The sequence below is a fragment of the Protopterus annectens genome, chromosome 1.part0 (genome assembly GCF_019279795.1).
Source record: "Protopterus annectens isolate FY-2018-M chromosome 1.part0, PAN1.0, whole genome shotgun sequence".
NCBI lineage: Eukaryota > Metazoa > Chordata > Ceratodontiformes > Protopteridae > Protopterus > Protopterus annectens.
Window position 1 is genome coordinate 651,325,626 of NC_056725.1, and position 16,905 is coordinate 651,342,530.

General features: G+C 44.5%; 1 protein-coding gene across 1 annotated transcript in view; it reads right to left on the reverse strand.

The window, feature by feature from the left end:
• LOC122793771 (probable ATP-dependent RNA helicase DDX17) overlaps positions 1 to 16,905 on the reverse strand; it is a 1,394,853-nt gene that overhangs the window by 498,370 nt on the left and 879,578 nt on the right. The gene's annotated exons all lie outside the window — the stretch shown is intronic.

Here is a 16,905-nt window from a genome sequence, read left to right on the forward strand (position 1 = left end):
GCCTGATATTGGCTGGCACACCTTTTCCATGGAAAGAGTAACAGAATCTGATGCAGTGTCCAATCCATTTTGAAATTGTTTGTTTGGAAATTGCCTTCCCTTGTACTCCAGCAGCGTAAGCTACAAATAGTTGGTCAGACTTTGTTGGCTTTTGTTCTGTCCAAGTAGTAGCGCAATTGTCTGTGTATGTCCAAAGTGTGCAGCAGCTTTTCTCCTTTATTTTGAGGATTGGGAAAGAAGGTAGGCAAGTGAATTGCTTGATTTAGAGACACCCTGGATATCACTTTTGGCATGAATGAAGGAATGGTTCTTAAAGAAACTCTGTCCTGATGAAAAATGAGAAATGGAGGTACTGCCATGAGGGCCTGTATCTTCGAGACTCTTCTTGCTGAGGTAATTGCCAACAGGAAAACTGTTTTCCAGGAGAGAAATTGCAATTCTGAAGATGCTGCTGGCTCAAAAGGAGGGAGAGTTAATTTTTCCAACACGAAGTTGAGATCCCATGCAGGCACTGGTGGTTTTCTGGGAGGTTTGATATTCTTAATCCCTCTTAGAAACGGTCTTCGCAAAGGATGTGAAAACACAGGTGGATCACTGTTGTATTTTGCTGAAATTGCTGAAGTGTGTACTTTTATCGAAGAATATGAAAGGCCATTGTGTAGCATTTCTGCTAAGTATTCTAGTATCTGTGGGATGCTCATTACTGATGCATCCTGACCCTTGCTGGCATTCCAGATGCTGAATCTCTTCCATTTGGCTGAGTAAGTTTTTCTGGTGGAAGGTCTGCGTGCTTCCAGTAAGATTTCTTGAACTTTCTTGGAGAGAGAGATATGGGGAGAAGTCATTGAACCCTCCAAGCAGTCAGCTGTAATGTTTGCAGGCTGGGATGAGACGTCCTGTAATTGTGCTAAGTCAGAAGCAGAGGCCATTGAGGCAGGGGCCACGGCTTGGTGCGAGTTATGCTCCTTAGTAATGGATACCAGTGCTGTCTTGGCCAGTCTGGAGCTATCAAAATGCCTTTCAGTTGGTCTGCTTTGATCTTCAGTAACACCTTGGTCATTAATGGTAGAGGTGGGAATGCATAGACTGCTAGAGAGTTCCAGCTGAAGGAGAGTGCATCCATTTCTCCATGCTTGAGGATGGTGTGTCCTCGAGCAGAACTTCTTTAGATGATGATTGAGGTGTGAGGCAAAGAGGTCTATGTCCGGCCTCCCCCATGCATGAGTTATTTGTGAAAAAATGTCTGGATGCAACATCCATTCGTGCGGATCCAAGATGTTTCTGCTTAGACTGTCCGCCAGAACATTGTCCTTGCCTGGAACAAACTGGGATTGCAACTGTATGTTCAGTTTCAGGGCCTTTTCCCAAAGAGTCATTGTTAGCCTGCAGAGGGGGTAAGAATGAGTGCCTCCCTGTTTGTTTATGTACCACATAACAGTGGTGTTTGTCTGTCTTTATTAGCAGTTGACCTTGCTGAAGAAATTTTCCGAAGGCCTCGATTGCATGAATCACAGCCAACATCTCTTTTTGAATGATGTGTAGATGCACTTCCCGGGGTGCCCATTGCCCTTGAATGCATCTGCCCTCCATGTGCGCCCCCCATCCATGATCTAAGGCGTCTGTTGTAATGGTTTGGCTTGTTTGAGGTTTGTTGAAAGACATGCCTTTGTTTAGCTGGCTTGCTTGTGCCCACCACAAAAATTAATTTGGCTGTGTTGAGACCATAAACTTTTTAGGTACCATTGTATTTTTCTCATGTGTAGTCATGCCAGTGGAATCAGAAGAATGAAGATGCCATGAAACCCAGAGCCTGCAGGATTTTCCTTGCAGTCATCTGGGTGAGCTTTGCTAGGCTTTTGAAGTAATGTGGTAATTGTTCTTGTTTTTCTTCTGTGAGAAAAGCCATTTGTGAGTTTGTGTCCAGTTTGGCTCCAAGAAAAATTATTTGTTGGGATGGCAGTAGTCTTGATTTTTGAATGTTGACTGTGTATCCCAAAGCCTGTAGTAAGTGAATGACATAGTTCAAGTTTCTTATCAAGGCTTGCTTGCTGTCCACTTGTATAAGGCAGTCGTCCAGGTAAGGGTATATTTGTATCCCCTGAAGTCTGCAGTGTGCAATTACTGATGCCAGGCATTTCGTGAATACTCTGGGCGCAGTAGATAAGCCAAAAGGCAATGCTGAGAATTGATAATGCTCTGACCCTGCAAGAAATCGGAGGTATCTTCTGCAACTGTGCCGGATTGGGACATGCAGGTATGCCTCCTTGAGGTCCAGAGTAACCAGCCAAGACCCCTTGCCCAGCATGGGAAGAAGTTGCTGTAACGTCAGCATTTTGAATTTTGGCACAATGAGAAAAGTGTTTAGAGCGGACAAGTCCAGTATAGGTCTCCATTGCTTTTCTTTTCTTGGAACAAGGAACAGTCTTGAGTAGAATCCCTGGCCTTGTTCCTGAGGAGGAACCTTTTCTATTGCTTTGACTTGTAGCAGCTTTGAAACCTGTACGAGTGCCTCTGCCCTTTGATTTTGTGGCAGGTTTGGCATGCCTTGTCTTGTTGGTAAGGTATGGAAGTGGAACCTGTAACCTTTGTCTATTATGTCCAGAATCCATTTGTCCTTTGTTAAAACGTGCCAATTTCTTGAAAATAAGGATAATTTTCCGCCTAAAGGTGCTTCTCTGAGCCTTGGTCAGCGGTGTCAAAGTCAAGTCATTGTGATTGTCCCTGTGGAGCAATAGAAGTCCCTGCGCCACTTCTCTGATTAGTCGGTTGCCATTGGCGGCCCCTGTAGGAGCCTCGGTATTGCCCTCAACCTCGAGCACGCCTGTTTTTTCCCCTTTGGAACTTGTCAGTGTCTGGAAAGGACCAATTCTTCGAAGGCCAATTCCTGCTAAACCTTGGTGGCTGAACCTGGAGGAAATCTTTGACTGTTTGTACTGATTTAGCCTTTTCCTCAATTGATTTCAACACATCCTGAGCATTAGCACCAAATAGCTTGTGTTTTTCCAGAGGTGCATCTAGAAGCTTTACTTTAACATGATCTGGAAATGCCTGTTCTTTCAACCAAGCATGTCTACGAATGACAGCCCCTGTCATAGCTGCCCTACATGAAGCTTCCAATGCATCATAACCACACTGTAGAAAATGCTTGCTAACCTGCTGAGTATTATGAACCAAATCCTGCAAGGCCTTTCTATCTAAAGGCTCAGGAGAGGCTAACTTTTTCTGCAAATCATCCATCAAGAAATCCTGATACTGAAACATATGAAAAAGAGAGTTAAGTGCCCTCATGGCAAGGGTGGTTGAGGTATAAACTTTTTTGCCCCACCTCTCCAGGGACCTAGATTCCCTGTCAGCGGGCAAAGGATTTTTGGCCATGGAAGTGGCCACTCCCTTGGGCCCCTGGGAAATAGTTTCTAGGTCAACAGAGTGGGCCTTAAAGAGATGCTTATGAGTTTCAGGAACCCTGCAATATCTGTCTGGCTTGACAGGAGCAGGAGGGAGAGAATCAGGAGAAGCACTCGAGTCTGAGTACACATCATCCAATACATCTAACACTGGGGGAATAGCTAAAGGCCTGTGCTGGGGTAACTTAAGGAAAGTACAAAGCCTTTTCCTTGAGTCAGAGAAATCCTGGCCCTGCCACTGAAAATGCTCTCTCATGGAATGGAGAATTTCCCCGAAAGAAATATCCTCAGGAGGAGAGGCAGAGGGAATAGATTCATCAGCATCAGAATCCTCGTAGGCCTGGAAGGATTCTTCCTGGGAATCTGAATGACCTGAGTCGCCAGAGGCTTCATCTGAGGAAAAGGTATCTGTCTGCTCAACCCTAGGCCTTTTGTCTGCAGGCGGCTGAGAACCTCTGTCTGGATGAGCCTGCGAGCCTCTGAGTAATGAAATAAGATCTGCAGCTAAAGTCAAGATCTGTTTATCAGAAGTGGGACCCTGAGAAAAAGATTTAGGAGGGAGAGACTTAGCCTGGTTGGCAGCCTTAGCACGTGTGTAGGCCTTGATGGACATAAACACTGGAGGCCTAGCTGCCCCACGTGCAGGAGTAACTTTGTCCACCGGTATGGTGTCAGGCAAAACTTGGGTTTCGGATTCAGGAGGAAAATCAACAACCGGCACCGGGGAAGCCTCCGGGACCGAAGTGTGCGGTAAAGCGGTGTCGTTGGTCTGGAGCGGTTGAATTACCACCTCCGAGGAGACCGATGCACTCGCGGTAGGTTTTGGCGTGGTGTCTGTGGAAGTCGCGGGCCGAGAATGTCGGTCCCGGTCCTTCTGTTTTTTGGAAATAAGTGATGTCGGTTGTTCCGACGGCATGATATAGGAGTAATTTTCCCCAAAAAAGTCTACAGCAAATTCTGCCCGGCGCCTGAGTGCGCGCTTATTGAAGCAAGCACAGGCCGCACAGGCCGAGACGTCGTGGTCTGGGCCAAGGCAGGGAAGGCAGTAAGAATGGAAGTCCTTATGAGGTATTTGTTTACCACAAGACAAACAGTTATTAACTTTTGCAGTTTTATCTGACATCGGCTGAGGCAAGAAAAGGTTCCCCAATGGGGTACTTAGCTTTTTGATGACTTTGATAAATGAAAACACAGGAGCTGACCGACCGGCACTTGCGAACTGCTTCTGCTTCGGGCACCGCGCGGCAAGAAAGACTGAAGATGGCGTCGACTGATGCTTTTATACCCCAGTCGCTCTGACGGGGAAGAGGCGACATCAGCCAACGCCGGACCCAGACTTTGGAATCCGGCCGATCGATGGGCTGCCTGAGGCAGGACAACCCATATGTAAGGACTGCAGTTGCATTCTTGAAGGAAATCATAAACAGAAGAATTAGATTTAAACAGGGAAATTGTAACACTAAAATGATTATTTATCTGGCAAAATGTATGGTCTGCTCTGGATTCTACATAGGAAAAACTGAAAGGAAATTCAACAAGCACATTTATATAGCATTAAAATCAAAGATGAGAAAAATGCATTGCGCAGACATATTAGGAAGTGTGGTGGCAGGCATTATTTCAATTTCGCAATAGTAAATAGTGTTCAATTTGATCCCGGAGGGGGGATTTGGAAAAGTCATATAAAGAAAATTGGTGGCAAATTTTCTCTGACTCTTCCACTCCACCAGGGCTCAATTATGTTATTTCTATCAAACCTCTGTTAGCCATAGAATGAATGTATATAATTGTATTTATGTTACATGAAGGTCTATTTAAAGCATTGTTAGGTATATTCATGATAGACCAGTCTTATTTTTACATTTATTCTCATTTTTATATTTATTTTATTACCGTAATTTAATTTTATACATATAGGAATAGCTCATATATATATTTGTTCACACACATATGAGCAGATTTTATATGAGTAGTGGTCAGCCGAAGTGGTTTATGTAACTTGTTGGTTGCAAGTTTTTATTAGCCACTTATGATTACAGTGTATATTATTACATTAACAGTAGTAGTATTTTAGAATGTTTATATGTATAAATATAATATTCGAACTAAATGTGGTAATTGCAAATATGTTTGGTGTTTATTTTAATTTTAGTTGGTTGATATATATGGTAGATGCACGTTGATTTATTATAATATAATATGTCTTTAAAAGTATCGTTTTTTTATTTAGTGCTTTTGGCGCCAAAAAGTTCATTTAAATGCAATAAGGTCCTTCTTTCAGAGTTCTGATGAAGCTTGCCGTTGTGCAAGTGAAAGCGCTTAACCGTTGGATTATTTTGTTGCACTTGTTCAATAAAACTGTTTGCGGACTTTTGCTGAGATTATTTTATACATTCCTTTGGTTGGAACTGCTGATTTAAGGGAGTTTGCGTCTCAGAGGAAGTAAGCATTCTTCACTTATCACAGGTTTACTGAGGGATGGTACAGGAGAGATTAGATAATTAGCCAGGCTGCTAGGTTCAGTGTTAGAAGCTGAGGGTGCAGAATCTGGTTCTCTTGCTGAGACAACAGGGAAGGAGTCTGAGACAGGTGCCATGTGGATAACAGTGATGCACTGCGCAGGAGAGGGTACCAGTGTTGGCGTGGCCAGCCTGGAGCAATTAAAATCATCCTTGGTTTGTCCTGTTTGAATTTTTGTAGTACCTTAGAGAGCAGATGCGGAGGGGGGAGGGGGCATAGACTGATAGGTTTTTCCAGCTAAAGGACAGAGCATCCACTTTCCAGGCTTGTTTGTGGGGAGTCCTTGTGCAAAATTTGTCCAACTGGTAGTTCTGGGGAGAGGCAAACAGGTCTATATCTGGGCTCCCCCATTTGCTTGTCAACATGTTGAAAATCCTTGGTTCCAGTTTCCACTCGTGTAGGTCCATGAGGTTTCTGCTTAGTCCATCTGACAGTGTATTTAGTTTTCCTGGCAGGAATTGAGCTTGTAGGTGCACTTGGTAGCTCAAGGCTGTGTTCCCCAATGCCATGGCTAGTCTGTAGAGGGGGTAAGAATCTGCACCCCCCCCCTGCTTGTTTATGTACCACATGACAATGGTGGTGTCCGTCTTTACCATTAGTTGTCCTGGAAGGCCGTTGGAGCATTCTATACAGCTAACATTTCTTTTTGATTGATATGCGGGTGCATTTGACTTGGGTTCCATTTGCCCTGAATGCACTTCCCTGCCAGGTGAGCCCCCCATGCATAGTCTGATGAGTCTGCTGTTAGGGTTTGGGCGGCAGGGGGTGGTGTGAAAGGTAGTCCCTTGTTTTGGTGGCAGGCCTCTGCCCACCAAAGGAACTCCTGGCGTAGGCAGGGTATGATAGGAATCGTTGCTTCTAGATCCTGAGAATGTTGACACCATAGGCATTTTAGATACCACTGTAGCTTCCTCATATGCAGTCTTGCATATGGAATTAAGAGTGCATAAGGCCATGAACTCCAAGGCTTGCAGTATTTGTCTTGCAGATATAGCAGGGTTTTTGTAGCCACTTGTTTGAAGTAGGCTGTCAAATGAATTTGTTTCTCTGACGTGAGGAAAGCCATCTGGGAAGTTGTATTCAAGCGTGCTCCCAGGAATATAATTTGACTGGGTACCAGGTGTGATTTCTTTTTGTTTATGGTGTACCCCAAACAAGTTAGAACCCTTTGTACAAAGGCCAGATGATTTAAAAGTATGTCCTGGCTTTCTGCCTGAATTAGACAATCGTCCAGGTATGGGTATATTTGAATATTTCTTTGTCTGCAAAATGCATTAACTGGAGCTAGGCACTTTGCTAATACCCTGGGTGCAGTAGATAAGCCAAAGGGCAGTGCAGAGAACTGATAGTGCATGCAGCCTGCTTTGAAGTGTAGGTAACTTCTGCAAGATTCCCAGATTGAGATGTACAGGTATGCTTCTTTTAAATCTAGTGTTGCCAACCAGGCATCTTTGCCTAGCATAGGAAGCAACTGCTGAAAAGTCAGCATCTTGAATTTTGGAATCTCCAAAAAGGTGCTTAGAGTAGACCGGTCCAGGATAGGGCGCCATGAATCGTCTTTTCTTGGTACCAGGAAAAGTCTCGAGTAGAAACCTTGTCCCTTTTCCTCCTCTGGTACCAACTGAATAGCCCCCATGCTTAAGAGAGAAAGTACTTGTTTTGGGGCCTCTGCCCACTGATTTGGGGGTAGGTCTGGCCACCTGCTTAGTGTTGGCAAAGTACAGTTGTGTACCTACCTTAAATGTAGATGTTAGAGTGTATTTCACTGTTGCAATCATTACACTTGGGTTATCCTGCTGGCAGGCTACCTGCAGTTGGCCTGAATTCCAAACTCCTGGTCCGGCGTCGGTTGCTATCACCTCTTCCCTGACGTCAGTGCGCCAGGGGTATACAAGATGCAGATGCCATTCTCTTCAGTTTTTCTTGCCCCAGATGTCAGGTCTCCCCAAGAAGGTAGGCAATACATATTGCTTATAAAAAACATACACTAAAATAAATAATACCTTCATCTACAAGCAAATACACCACATAGGTTGTATAGGATTGAGAAGTATACATAAGTACCAGCAAAGAAAGGGGGATGGTGGGTGGATAACCTGGACTGCAACGGTGAATACACTCTAACATCTACATTTATGGTAGGTACACAACTGTACTATGTTCATCGTGTTTCACTGTTGCAGTCATTACACTTGGGTTGAATCCCAAAGCTGAGGTTGGGCGGCTGGGTCTAAATAGGATTAGGAGTGGCTATGAGGTCCTGCAGGACTGCAGTGGCAAAGCCTGCTCTGGATTTACAGTAAAGAGGCAAGTGGTAGTGCTTGGTAAAGGTGTTCACTGAACTCCCAAGTTGCAGCCTCCAAAATTTCCTTGGTTGGTACTCCTCTGAGAAAGGCTGCTGAAGTGGCTGCTGCCCTGGTAGAATGTGGCTTAATATTCTTAGGCACTGACTTGCCATGCTGTGCATAGCAGAAACGAATACAGTGTCCTATCCATTTTGAAATAGTCTGCTTTGAAATAGCCTTTCCTTGTGATCTTGCAGCATATGCTACAAACAGTTGGCTCAGTTTTTCTGAAAGCTTTTGTCTTGTCCAAGTAAAAGCGTAGCTGCCTGTGTATGTCCAAAGAGTGCAGAAGTCTCTACCCTTTATTCTGGGGATTTGGATAAAATGTTGGCAAATGAATGGTTTGGTTAAGAGCCACACTGGATACTACCTTTGGCATAAATATTGGGTTTGTCCTTAAAGAAACCCTGTCCGGATGAAAAATGATAAAAGGTTCCACTGCCATTAATGCCTGTAACTCTGAGACTGTTCTTGCTGAAGTAATTGCTAGGAGCAGAGCAGTTTTCCATAAGAACTTTATATCGGCTGTATTAGCTGGCTCAAAATGAGGCAGTGTGAGCTTTTCTAAGACAACGTTGAGGTCCCATGTAGGTATCGGTGCTCTCCTTGGAGGTCTTATGTTTTTTTCCCCTCTGAGGTACTGTCCTAGCAGTGGATGAGAGAAAGTAGGAGGTTCCGTATTGTAATGGGCTGAAATGGCAGAGGCATGGATCTTAATTGATGAGGACAGGCCTTTGTCAAGCATCTCAGTTAGGTATTGTAAAATCTGAGGAATATTTGGAACAAGTGGTTCAAGTCCTTGTGCCTGGTTTCAAGCACAGAAACTCTTCCATTTTTCTGCATAAGATTTCCTGGTGCTGGGCCTCCTGGCTTCCAAAATGACATCCATAACATCGTTAGAGAGAGGTGTGCTCTGAGTGGCTATGTTATCTGCCATGCAGCCAGATTTAAGGTTCTGAGTTGGCTGTGCAGGATCTGATTGTTTTGTTGAGTCAGAAGATGAGGAATTTGAGGTAAAGTCCAGGCTGGTCCTTGAAACAAGTTTTTTAGGATTGGGAACCAGTGCTGGTGTGGCTAGTCTGGGGCAATTGGAATAATTTTTGGCTTCTGTTGTCTGACTTTTAGGAGCACCTTGGGAAGGAGAGGCAGTGGTGGAAAGGCATAAACTGTCGGGGTTTTCCTGCTGAATGATAAGAGCATCCACTTTCCATTCTTGTGAGTGATAAGTCCTTGTGCAGAATCTCTGTAATTGGCAGTTGTGAGGGGAGGCAAAAAGATCTATGTCTGGGCACCCCCATTTCCTTGTTATGCTGAAGACCTGTGGATTTAGTTTCCACTCGTGAGGGTCTATGAGGTTTCTGCTTAGTTCGTCTGCCAGTGTATTTTTCTTTCCTGGCAGGAATTGTGCCTGCAGATGTGCTTGATAGGTCAGTGTTGTGTTCCACAAGGTCATGGCTTGCCTGCAGAGGGGGTAGGAATGTGTGCCCCCTTACTTATGTACCATATAACTGTAGTATTGTCAGTCTTTAGTAATAGTTGTCCTGGATGTAGTAGATCCTTGAAGGCTGTCAGGGCATTCTGTACAGCTAGCATCTCTTTTTGATTGATGTGAAGATGCATTTGGTCTGCGGGCCACGTTCCCTGAATACATTTTCCTGCCATGTGTGCCTCCCAGGCTGAATCCGAAGCATCTGTTAAGTCTGCCTGGCTGTGGGCAAAGTGAAAGGCTGTCCCCTGTTGTGGTGACAGGCCAGTGCCCACCATCGAAACTCCTGTTGCAGGCAGGCAATAAGAGTTATTATTGTTTCCAGGCTGTGGCACTGTTGAGTCCAAACACTTTTTAGATACCATTGTAGCTTACTCATATGCAGTCTTGCATATGGAATTAGCAGGATGCCATGAAGGCCAAACCCTGCAGAATTTTTCTTGCAGGTAGCTGGGTCTTTGTTGCCATCATCTGAAAGTAATGAGTCAGTTGCCTTTGCTTGTCTGGCGTGAGATAAGCCATCTGGGCAGTTGTATTTAAGTTTGCACCAAGGAATATTATCTTTTGAGAGGGCACTAGTTTTGATTTATTTTCGTTTACTGTGTACCCTAGGCAAATACCAGATGCTTTAGTAGAATGTCCTTGCTCTCTGCTTGAATAAGGCAGTCATCCAAGTAGGGATATATTTGAATTCCTCTTTGTCTGCAAAATGCAATTACTGGTGCCAGGCATTTTGTGAAGACCCTGGGTGCAGTAGATAAGCCAAAAGGCAGTGCAGAGAATTGGTAATGCATTGAGCCAGCTATGAATCTGAGGTATCTTCTGCAAGACTGTCTGACTGGGACATGCAGGTATGCCTCTGAGGTCCAAAGTAACTAGCCAAGCCTTCTTGCCCAGCATGGGTAGAAGTTGCTGCAGTGTCAACATTTTGAATTTTGGAACATCCAGGAAAGTATTTAGAATTGACAGGTCCAGTATTGGTCTCCAGGCATTGTCCTTTCTGGGTACCAAGAAAAGTCTTGAGTAAAATCCTTGTCCCTGTTCTTGCTGTGGTACTTTTTGAAGAGCTCTCATGTCCATTGTGGCAGGGCTGGCATACCTTTTGACCTTGGTAGGGTGTGAAAGTGGAACCTGTAACCCTGAGAAACAATATTCAGTACCCATTTGTCCTGGGTGACCATGTGCCAATTTTGTGAGAAAACTGCTAGTTTTTCCCCTAAGGGTGCTGCCAAAAGGCAAGTGCTTGGCATTTATAGAGGGAAGCCATTGGGAATGTTTCCCATAAGGTTGTGATTTGCCTTCTCCACCTTTGGAGGCTGAAGCATCACATTGTTTAGGTCTGTATGAGCCTTGGGGCTGAGATCTGCCTCTCTGTGGCCTGTCCGACACTGGAAAGGACCAATTTTTAGAAGGCCAGTTCCTGCTAAATCTAGGTGGTTGAACCTGTAAGAAATCCTTTACTGTCTGCATTGATTTTGCTTTATCCTCCATTTTCTTTAGCACCTCTTCTACTTTAACACCATGCTGTCATGGAGCATCCAATAATTTTGCATTAACATGATCAGGTAAACTTTGTTCTTTTAACCAAGCATGCCTTTGAATGACAGAACCTGTAATTGCGGCTCTGCAAGAAGCCTCTAATGAATCAAAACCACATTGCAGGGTATGCTTTCCCATTTGTTCAGCTGCATGCAATAAATCCTGCATTTCCTTATTGTCAGGACATTCTGAGCTTGTAAGCATTTTCTGTTTTAGCAAAGACATTAGGTATTGTTGATATTTAAGCATGTGAAACTGGCAGTTTAAAGCCCTTACAGCTAAAGTAGCAGAAGTGTAAACTTTTTCCCCCATCTATCCAGTGCTCTAGAATCCCTATCAGAGGGAACAGTTTTTTTTTTTGCAGTGGAAGCCTTGACCCCTTTGGGACCCTGAGAAATTGTTTCTGGGTCAGCAGCAGGGTTTTTATAAAGAAATTTATGAGAGTCTGGGACCCCGTAGTACTTATCTGGCTTGACTGGTGCAGGGGTGAAGAGAATCAGGAGACAAACTGGATTAAGAAAAAACATCAACAATATCTAGTACAGGGGGGATAGCAAGGGGCCTGTGCTGAGGCAGTAAAAGAAAGTCTCGGAGCCTTTTCTTGGATTCTGAATAATCCTGGCTCTCCCAATGGAAATGCTCCCACATGGTGTGCAAGCTTTCTCCAAAAGAATAATCCTCAGGAGGAGAGGCTGAAGGGATAGATTCTTCAGCATCAGAGTCCTCACAGGGAGGAAGAGATATTCCCTGTTCTGAAGAGGAATCAGAGGAAATAGAAACCTGGTCAGAGGAGTCATAGTCAGTGTCTTGCCTAGGCCTTTTATCAGGAGGGGGATGGGAACCCCTGATCAAAGTAATTAGGTCCTCGGCCATTTTAAGCATCTGTTTCTTTGGCATGGATGACTGCCCATGAGAATGCTGTAACTGTTTCTTTGTCTTCAATGGTGTTTTAGACTTTGCCTTGGTTACTGAAGTGGACTTGATAGTAAGCTGTGTAGGTCTGAAAACACCCTCTGAAGCAGATGCCTGCCCAGCAGCTCCGGACCCATCTGTGGGAATAATTTTCGTAAGCCCAATACCTCGAGTTTCCAGAGGCCTAGTTGTCTCCACGTGGGAGTCGGAGGCAGCCTGTGGGTCTGAGGTAGCGGGTGTCAGGGGCTGCGAAAGTGCCTCACTGGCCTAGAAGAGGCTTTGTCGGTTTTGGACCTCGGATGCCTGTCCTTTTCTTTGTCCTTGTGTTTTTTTTATGAATTACGGTCGTCTGTTGTTCCGACGGCATTATGTAGTTAAACCTTCGGCCGAAGTAATGTAAAGTAAAATCAACAGACGGTTAGTAGTGCGTTGGTTGAATCTAGCATAAAACCGACAACTAGCAACGTCGTGGTCAGGGCCTAGGCAAGGAATACAGTAAGAGTGAAAATCCTTATGAGGTATTTGCTTCCCACAAGAAATACAATTGTTAACTTTTAGTGACATCGGTCTGGAGCAAGAAAAAGTTTCCCCAATGGGGTACTTAGCTTTATTGAAGACTTCGGTTCTGAAATTCAATTTCAAAAATCTCAGGAGTCTGCCGACCGGCACTTGCGAGCTGCTTTTGCATCAGGCACCACGCGGCAAGAAAGACTGAAGAAAATGGTGTCGGCTGCATCTTATATACCCCTGGCGCACTGATGTCAGGGAAGAGGCGACAGCAAATGACGCCGGACCAGGACTTTGGAATTTAGGTCGACTGCGGGTAGCCTGCCAGCAGGATAATCCAAGTGTAATGACTGCAACAGTGAAACATGATGAACATTGTGTAGAAATGAAATCTGTATCCCTGGGATGCTACATTTAAAACTCATTTGTCCTGGGTAATGAGTTCCCAGCTTTTTGCATGAAGAGCAATCTTTCCCCACAAAGGGGCAGTCAGTTAAGTGCTTGGAAATTTTAAAAGAAAGTCATTGAGACAGCTTACCATGGGGGGGGGGGGGTCTTATTACTCCCAGATTTGGAAGTGAAGACCCCCCACGGCTTAGCCCTGTGCGTACCTTGGGACTGCAGCCTGGGAGCTCTGCTGGATCTGGGTTTGGACTGAGAAGGTCTGGTAGAAACAAGAAAGGACCAATTCTTGGAAGGCCAATGCCTACTAAAATCTTGGAGGTTGTACTTGATCTTTAACAGTTTGTATAGATTTAGCTTTTTCTTCCATCTTAAGAACTTCTGCCTTGTTGCCAAACAGGTGGTCCTGGTTTAGGGGAGCATCCAGTAATTTGCTTTACACATGATCTTGTAGGGATTTGCTCCTTAAGCCAAGCATGCATTTTAAGTACAAACCCAGTTACAGCAGCCCTGCAAGATGCCTCTAGACAGTCAAAACCACACTGCAAAGTATATTTTCCAACCTGTTCAGCTGAATGCAATAAATCTTGCAAATCTTTATTTTCAGCACAACCAGAAAACAACAATTTTCTGTTTAAGCAATCCAATAATATGCTGCTGATACTTCCAACGTATGAAACTGGCAGTTTAAGGCCCTAATTGTTGAGGTTGCAGAAGTGTATACCTCTTGCCCCATCTATCCAGTGCCCTGGAGTCTCTATCAGAGGGGGTAGGATTTTTGGCAGTAGTAGCTTTAATGCCCTTAGGCCCCTGTGAAATGTGTCATGATCCGCAGTAGGATTTTTGAAAAGGAACTTATGAGAGTCAGGGGACCCTGTAATATCTATCAGGTTTCCTGGGAGCAGGATGTAAAGAATAAGGGGCCAAGCTAGATTCTGCAAATGCATCAACAATGTCTAATACAGGAGGTATGGCTAAAGGCCTGTGCTGGGGCAGGAGTAAGAAATCTCTAAGCCTCTTTTTAGAATCTGAGAAATCCTGACTTTCCCAATGAAAATGCTCCCTTAGAGTATGCAAGGTTTCACCAAAAGAGAAATCTTCTGTGTGTGTGTGTGTGTGTGTGTGTGTGGGGGGGGGGGGGGGATAGCAGAGGGAAGCGAGTCCTCAGCATCAGAATCCTCATAGGTAGATAAGGGTAAAAAAAAAATTCATAATCCTGGTCGGAAGAATCATAAACAAACTGAGTCCTAGGTCTCTTAGAGGGGGAAGGCTGGATTCCCTTGATTAAAGTAATAAGGTCTTCAGCAATTCTTATCTGTTTTTTAGGCATAGAGGCCTGACCATGCGGTCTGGATGCAAGTTTTTTAGGCATGGTTCGAGATTTAGGCCTCAAAGAAGATGGCATCGGTTTAATACGCAAGTCAGTAGGCCAGAATACACCCTCAGAAGCCGGTGCCTGTACAGCGGCTCTGGACCCATCCAAGGTAGAGACATCCGTAGGTTCCACAGTTGAAGCATCTCGTGGCATACCGGACTCCGAATAGGTCTCAGTAGAGGCCTGTGAATCAGAAGTAGCAGGTATCAGGGGCTGCGAAAGCACCTCACTGAGTACTGGCAACTGGCTTAGGCTTAGGACAAGCGCCGTCGGCAACTTTTGACCTAGGCGTCCTGTCTCTGTCTTTATTCTTTGCGTTTTTTGGAATGTAAGGATGGCTGATCGAAGACATATCAGGACAAATGGACCGAGCACCAAAATATTTAGAAGCGCAAATATATCAACGATGGATAGCTCATGGTTTAAATAAGGCACAAAACCGACAACGAGGTACGTCGTGGTCTGGGCCTAGGCAAGGAATACAATATGAATGAAAATCTTTATGAGGTATTTGCTTTCCACAAGTAATGCAATTATTTACTTTTACTGTCATTGGTTAAGAGCAAGAAAAAGTTCCCCCAACGGGGTTCTTAGCTTTTAGTTGAAGACTTTGGTTCTGAAACTCGAAAATGAAAATTTCAGGAGTCATCCGACCTGCACTTACGAACTGCTTCTGCTTCGGGCACCGCACGGCAAGGAAGACTGATGTAATGGTGTCGGTTGCATGTTTTATACCCCTGACGACCTGACGTTATGGAAGAAGGGACAGCAACCGACGCAGGACCCAAGAATTTGTTAATCAGGCTGACTGAGGGCTACCTGCAAGCAGATAATCCAAATGTAAAGACTGCAACAGTGAAACACGAAGAATATCTGGATAACTGAACACCAAAATATTTAGAAGCGTAAATAAACCGAAAACTAATAGTTTGTTGTTTAAATAAGGCACAAAACCGACAGCGAGGTACATCGTGGTCAGGGCCCTAAAGCAAGGAATGAAGTATGAATGAAAATCTTTATGGAGGTATTTGCTTTCCACAAGAAATACAATTAACTTTTACTGACATCGGTTTAGAGCAAGAAAAAGTTTCCCCAATGGGGTACTTAGCTTAGTTGAAGACTTCGGTTCTGAAACTCGAAAACGAAAAATTCAGGTGTTGGCCGACCGGCACTTGCGAACTGCTTCGGGCACCGCATGACAAGAAAGACTGATGTAATGGCATCGGCCGCATGCTTTATACCCCTGACTACCTGACGTCATGGAAGATGAGACATCAACTGACGCAAGACCCAAGACTTTGTTAATCAGGCCGACTGAGGGCTACTGCAAGCAGATAACCCAAATGTGATGACTGTACCGTGAAACACGAAGAACATCTGCTTCTGCTTTGGGCTCCTCAGCAAAAGAGACTTATGTAATGGTGTAGGCTGCCTGTTTTTATACCCCTGATGACCTAACGCCAGTCCTGGAGCAACAGCAACCGATGCAGAAATACGACTTTTCCAGTATTCGGGCCGACTGAGGGATACCTGCAGGCAGAAAACCCAAGTGTGATGACTGCAACAGTGAAACAAGAAGAACATTTGCACACTCCTCAAGATAAACACTGCAGAATGTAAACAAAGAAACAATGGGATTTGTCTCTTTAAAGAGGCACCGCACTTCACATTTAAATCTGAATCTGAACAGCAGATAGGACAGGTATTCCTCTTTCTTTCAGCTGATGTGGTCACTCCCAACTCAATGTAGGGACACCAGAGAGTTGGCCTTGTGGCTGCACACTTTTCTGTAAATGTTTTAGTGTAAACAATTACCATGTAATGAAATAGAAGCATCTGATCCTCATAACCATAACAAACTCTAAACAGTGATGTATTTTGGACAGTACTGCAACTTTTTAGCCAACCGCCAATTTTACATCCTCCAGACCTTAGAGAGTTCTTTTCTTCCTAGGACTGTCACAAACTAGGGCACACCCTTAGCATGTCCGTCTGCTGGTCTGGGAGAATCTAAGCTCTCTAGATCATGGACAATTAAAGTTGTCTGGACGTTTTTTCTACAACCCTAGATAACATCAGACCTGCCAGGATACATCACAAAGTCTGCATGCAGAGATAAAGCAAACACCCCCACCCAAATCATCACCTCCCCCATCACACAGGATGTTGAGGCCAGGTTAACACAATTGGAGCTTCATTTCTCTGCACCATTAAGCATTTGTTATTCTGAGGAATACTGCTTAAAGCACTTACAGATACTTATGATTACTGTTTCTTTGGGTGGGGGTGGGGGGTTGATAGCACATGATGATTTTCCTCTAATCGGAGTGTCATACAGACATGCTTGGTAAGGGAAATAATTCAGCACAGCTTTAAGAAATGCCTGCAAGTCAATTGGAAAGGGATAAGCAGCAG